Source organism: Clarias gariepinus, chromosome 13, assembly GCF_024256425.1.
Source record: "Clarias gariepinus isolate MV-2021 ecotype Netherlands chromosome 13, CGAR_prim_01v2, whole genome shotgun sequence".
Classification (NCBI taxonomy): Eukaryota; Metazoa; Chordata; class Actinopteri; order Siluriformes; family Clariidae; genus Clarias; species Clarias gariepinus.
In genome coordinates, this window is record NC_071112.1 from 12878314 (window position 1) to 12885000 (window position 6687).

Consider the following 6687-nt stretch of genomic DNA (forward strand, 5'->3'; position numbering starts at 1 on the left):
AAAATGGCACACTCAATAGATCTCCAACTGAAGTGATGCCTCTTTAATTGTTCCATAACATGCGACATCATAAGACTAAAATTCAGATGAGCTGACTGATACGATGACCACTGAAGTAACATTAGCTAGCTGTTATGTCTAAAGAGGAGTCATGAGCATGTCACTTATGTTAACACCGCGACACTAATCGATGCTTCTTGCATGTGTAACATTCGGTTCAGGCTACGTGCATCTCACACACAGATATTTTTAACTGAGTGTTTAAGCATTATGATAAAAGGCTCTGAATTTATCCGGCCTGGTGACAATGTCTGTATGATAATACAGTCAGTGTGATGAGAAAAGGTCAGTGGGTAACTGGCAGTGATATATGAGCCAACAATCATGCCATTAGTATAGCACAAAGATCCATGGTTTTAATGACAGGGGTGTGACGCTGCATTTTGTGGGGATTACTTTTTGCCCCGAGGGAACTCTCATCAAGCATGACATAAACGGGACAGAATCCACGGGACAGAGCCGAGCTGAGACTGGGGTGGAATAAAAGAGAGCGGGGTGAAGTAAATGTTTGACAAGGAGAGAGAGAGAGAGAGAAAGAGAGAAAGAGAGAGAGAGGAAAAAACTGCTGCTCGCGTGACAGAACGAGGAGATCAGGTTCAAGCTTTCCCTTTGTTCCATAGGCTGAGTGTATCGGTGATTCTCATTCACAGCTGTAGGCTAACAATAGAAGAACAGGGGTGTGTATGTGTGTGTATATACCATAACATAGCAATGACCCCCCTGACTATAAAGGTAAACCAGTGATTGAATAGAAATCCAAAAACTTCAACAGGTCTACAACGAACAGTTCAGTGTATGATGTGATGTGTTTTGCAGGTCTTCTACACTAGAAACTGATCCCCTTCCTCTGCACTGCAAAAGAACCGACTGTGGGTGTATTATAATAATAATAATAAAAAAAAAACACACTATTGTTAATAACCATTACAGACCCTTTTGCATTAATAAAAATGTACAGCCAGACAATGCAGTAGACATCCGGAAAAGCGGATGTTCCTGCTCCAGTAGTGATGTCAGAACTCAGGCATGCTTCCAGGCACTGGGAATAGGCACTTCCCTCAGCAGTGTCCAGTTTCCTCACTGCCTCTCCTCTCTCTCTCTCTACTCTACCATACAAGTGACTCCAAACACACTGACTCAGAGTTTCTCTCTCATGCTGCTTGCTTTCCATCCTTCTAAATTGGGGCTCCCTAAACCACAATGTTTCCATTTAAACTCCAGCCTCTTATTCACTAGGCAGCCTGTGGCAGAAACTGCTAGCGCTGATTTAAATCTCATACCACATATACCTTTATAAAAAATTTTTTTAAAAGAAATACAAATATGCAGACATGATCTTTGGGACCAAAAACCATTCTGTGAATACATGTCTCTATTTGCCAGTTCAGCTAAGTGCGATGGAAATACACAACCAGGACCAAGAAGTAAAGCACTACACACACCACCTCAGTTTACAATAATCTCTCTCTCCATAGTGTCACTCTGCTACGTCCATCAGCGGTCTGATGCCAAGCAACAGTGTTTTGAGAAACCGTCTAATTTGCAAAACAGCAGCGGTTCAGTACTTTTCCGCTAGCTTGACCCAAACATCAAAAATCTTCTAGCGTCCTGCATGTGAAGAGGAAAAAAATCTGGTTTCGATTTGCCATCCAAAAACGGATAGAGAGGGTGTGTCGTGTGGTAGCTAGGCTGTGTGCAATTTCACCAGTGTGTGAACGAATGCAGGGGTTATAACGGCAGGATAAGGAGACAAGGATATGATGTGGAGAAATATTATTTAGTGAAACATTACGTCATCGTGACTACAAAGAGTCAGAGAGTTCAAATGATGTAATAACTACAAAATCACATTATAAGCTTCTGCAGCACATTGAGAATGTAAGTTCCTTAAAAGGGGAACAATGATAATCATCAGTTCCCATTTTTGTCCTGAGCATCTTCAAGACTAAAAATTAATGTTGCACCACATCTTTTTTCAAACAAAATGCATGTGGTAAAGATAAACACTTCAGCAAATTCTTGTGACAAAAAACGAGTTGCATCAGCTGTATAAAACACACCCTTCTATGTATTCAACCCCTGTCCTATTCCCACTTTCAGTCTGTATCTGCCGTGGGGGGGGTCATCTATCACATGGTCTGTATAAAGGCTAGTAATTCAATCTCCTTCTGGCCAATGGTTTCTCCTGGCTAAAAATATCAACTGCCAGGGGATGATGTAATGTTGTAGCTAAACGAAAGCAGGGCTAAGTAATTGGAAGCACTGAATGCAAAGTAGAGGTCTCTGGAGCTGCAGAGGGAATGAGGGGTTTATCATTCAGCTAGACATGCAGGAAGACTGGTCTACAGGAAGGACAACGTCCATTTAATCCACTGCTTAAGTACTGATGAGTTCATTTCTCATGTTTATTTGCAACCATATTTGGGTGGCTAACAACTCCGTGTCAGTGTCAAGCTGCCCAATTATAGCCATTATAAGCAATAATCTCAATCTGGGTTGCATCTCATTTCACAATATGGAGTGATCATGTAAACCATTTTAATAGCTCTAAGAATCTTTGCTTGATTAAAACAAATGTTAAACGTGAAGTGAATAAAATTTAAATAAAAGCACATTCAAGCACACTATAAACACAATGATGATATTTCCCTTGAACGCTTGGAGAGTGTAACAAACGAGTGTAATTTATACTGTGGAATACATCTGGAGAAGCTATGCTGCCTACATTCCTCCTGTAACACACCGACGTTGTCTCCTGACTGATTTGTATTTATAAAAGGCAAGATTTGGAGAGGAGTCAAGTATAAATCACAACCTAAAAGCCACTGAGCTGAGAATTACTAACACTAATGGCATCCCAAAAGTGATCTTCGTTCGATGTTTTTAAAAGTTCAAGTACAGAAAGAGAACAATCGCTCAAAAAGCACACGCAATTATGGATTGAGGAATCGACTGAAAGCACCGGTGATGCACTCAGGTTCTGATGACTTCCCAAATGCACGCTGCGTTGTCTGGAACAGGTATGATATTGAGCTACTTATCTAAGCAGATCAATAGTGAATGTGACGAGCAGGGACAGATATTAGGATAAATTACACAGACGAGCAGCAACACTGATATTGCAAGCCTCAATGATTGGATCATCTGCTGTTGCTCCTTCTTATCAATCATTACTCTTCTCTTACAGATATAAGCTTAATGCATTTGAGTGCATCAGTCTGCCACACACACAGAGTCCCAGGGGAAGGTTAAAGGTTGGGGTAATCTGCTGATTTTGAGTAGCTGTGTTTTAAAGAAAAAAGTCCACCCAGAATTCATGAATTACAGAGTCCAAAAATCTACAGCTAAACATTTTAGGAACAGTCAGTGTATTCATAAGTGGATGGGCAGTTCCCACAGGATGCACCATGTCACAAATAAGGTGTGGTCAATGAATGCCTCCAAGAGCATGACAGCAAACTTAGATCTTTGATCCAAGATCTCAACCAAAGACTTTTTTTTTTTTTTTTTTTTTTAGGATGAAGTGGAAAGAGTTTTTTAAAGCAAGAAAACCAGTCCAGCGATGTAGCTGGCAGCAATTCCAAACTGCAATAATTTCCACATGCCTGCAAAATGCATCCAAGCCTCTTGTAGAATCCATGTCAAGAAAAATCTATTTTGTTCTGAAAGCCAATGCTCTACTTGATTAGTGTACTTAATAAACTGGCCACTTATTGTAGTGCACAGTTATCCCTATGATCCCATCTGATCCAAGTATTTTTTTTTTTGGTAACACTGATTAAACAGAGCAGAGTTAAATAAATACAAGATAAAGATCAGAAATTCAAGTTTCATTTCCTGATATTTACATCTTGAAAACCACCTTTTGTTTAAAACCATTTATTTTTTTTAAGTGATCAGAAATATCGGAATGCGTCAATGACGAGTGTTTCACGTTGCCCAGGTGTATCCTGTTGCACTGATCATTTAAACAATAGCTCCAATGAAATCTGCATGTGGTGTTAAAGGAAAAACAATAAATAAACCAACACAAAGACCAGAATGCGACAATAAAAGACCTATGCGACAATAAAAACAAACCATTTTTAAGCTGAGAAAAGAACGAAAAATAAATCAGAATCATTGCGCACACGTAAGACATGATCAATCCAATTTGAAATGTCCTGAAAAAGACACAGACACTGAACGAGTTGGCCCAGGGAAACAACAGCAGGTGTTGACAAACATTGTGCGAGAGCTGCGAATAAAAACCCAGAAGCAAAAATCAGTGAGACCAACAATGGGGTTAAAAGTATCAGAAGTTCAAATAAGACTTCACAAGCAGAAATAGAGGCCAAACTACAAAATGCAAACCATTCATGAGCACCAAGAGTCAGAAGCACAGACAGGAATTCACAGAGAAATACAGAGACTAGCCAGAAACATTCTTAAGTCAAGATTAACTTCAACCAAGTAATAAAAAGGCCAAAGAGTGGAGAAAGAAAGGATCTGCTTATAATCTGAAACATACAAGCTCATCGGTCACGAACAGTAGAGCTGGTGTCATGGCTTGGGCTTGCCTGGCTGCTTCTGGAACAGGCTTGTTCTTCTTTGTTGATGATGTAACGTTTGTCATGATGGTAAAAGCAAAATAAATTCAGAAGTCTACCGAAAAAAAAAAAAATTGCATGCCAATTTACTGGAAAACGGATCCAATTTAATTAGAAGGAAGTAAAGAACCACATCAGGTGGGGGGAAGTGAAAGGTTTTAGACTGGCCAAGTCAATCAGAAGACTTTAACCCAGTTGAGCTTGCATTTGATGCCCTTTAATTTTCAAAATAAAAAACCAACGCAACAGAATGGTGACATCGGCGTGTCCCTGGATTGATAAGCGCAAAGAATATGCAAACAAACAAGGTGACATTTACTTCAAGACTATCTGTTTCAATATCTTGCTCACCTTAAGATCGCTAGCCATATTCTAAGTTGCTTAATATGCAAAGAATTGGGCTTGCCCTTCTTTTACTGTTAGAAGGGACTGTAAATTAGCAGACGTTTGTAGAGAACTAGCCATAACAGACCTATGTGCTTTTTGAACATGCAATTATTATAACTTTCACCCTGCTGGAAAGGCTTCCTTTCCCCCCGCGATTTCCTTCCTAATGTAGTCTTGTCCAATTTCTCCCAGTCACTAGGGCATTAAGGCTACTACTATCACTCAGTCGGGAGGGCCGAAGACTATCACAAATTTCCTCCGAACCACGTGACGTCGGCCGACCGCATCTTTTTGAACTGCACGCTCACGCACCGTTAGGTGCGGCGTAACACATTAGGAGGACAGCGCTATCTGCTCCTTCCGCTTGCGTGTGCTCAAAGACGCCCCTGATTGGCTGTGGAGCCGTGATTAATGTGGAAGCACCAAGTTCCTCTCATCCCTCCCCTCTGAGAGAGCTCGGCCAATCAGCTCTCTCTAGACCTCTGCTTCAAGAGGTTACAGCATCACCAGGGAATCGAACCCTTTTCACCATTTTTGACAATTTGACAGTGTAAGGCCAGGGGTCTCACACGGCATGAACGGAGTGATCAGATCCCAAGTGATCAGTGCTTAGTACAAGCCTGAATGAGGTCCCATGCATTTCATAGATGCAATGTGATCTAGTAACTCAAACCACACTTGCAGTGGGACAAATATGACTGCAACAAATTTGTACTGAACACATCTCTGTGCATCATAAAACACACTATCACTGTGAGAATGTAATTAAAAAGCATAAAGTATAGAATTATTGTTGAATAATTCTGAAACTGGGATAAACAGAGTTCCCTAACGGAAGACTGATGGACAAAAATGCTTTAAAAGCAAAACAAAAGCAGCTGTGCGGCCCTCAAGTTTTTCTACGTCCTTATAAAGCATGCACTCACCCGGACACAGTCATGCTGGAACAGGCTTGAAGAGAATTCATCAAACTACAGCATAAAGACGTTCTAGACAATGGCTGACAGTTGATTCCAACTTTGTGACAATGGTTTGAGAAAGAGCCACATAATGGGTGACAGCCAGGCGTCCGTATAGGTTTGACACAGTGTAGATGTCTATTCCAAGTTTATAAGAGTTCTACAATGCCAGCAACAAAATAAGAATCTTTTGGAGGTTTAAAAAATAAATAAATAAATAAATAAATAAATAAATACTATGATGAACCCCAGTAATGTAAATACATTCGAAAGCACAAACATACCTAATCTTACTAATGACATTTTAAGTATCTACAGGAACAGTGGATGAGAGTCATTGCTGCATTCTAGTGAAGTCAGATTTCTGGCTCTTGCCTCCAAAATGAATAAATAAATAAATAAATAATACAGACAAAAGAAGCTCTCATTTAAGTCTCCCCAGGCCAGAACATCAGCAGACACCCCAAAGCTCAAGTTTCTCATACCATATGCAAGCTATCCTCCCATATGCTTATACCTAAACATAAAGATCAATTGTTGCTGAATCAAAGAGACCAAAACACTGCCAATAAACGTTTGTCTTTTTTTAATTTTTTTTTTTTATTAGTGCACCACCATTCGGCAATCTATTATACATCTTAAGATTAAAATTTCATGATCCATCAAATGCCAAAATCAATCGTTTAAATGCT

The 6687-nt window shown here is 39.9% G+C and overlaps 1 protein-coding gene across 4 annotated transcripts in view; it reads right to left on the bottom strand.

Moving 5' to 3' along the window:
* fermt2 (FERM domain containing kindlin 2) overlaps positions 1-6687 on the bottom strand; it is a 39767-nt gene that overhangs the window by 24442 nt on the left and 8638 nt on the right. The gene's annotated exons all lie outside the window — the stretch shown is intronic.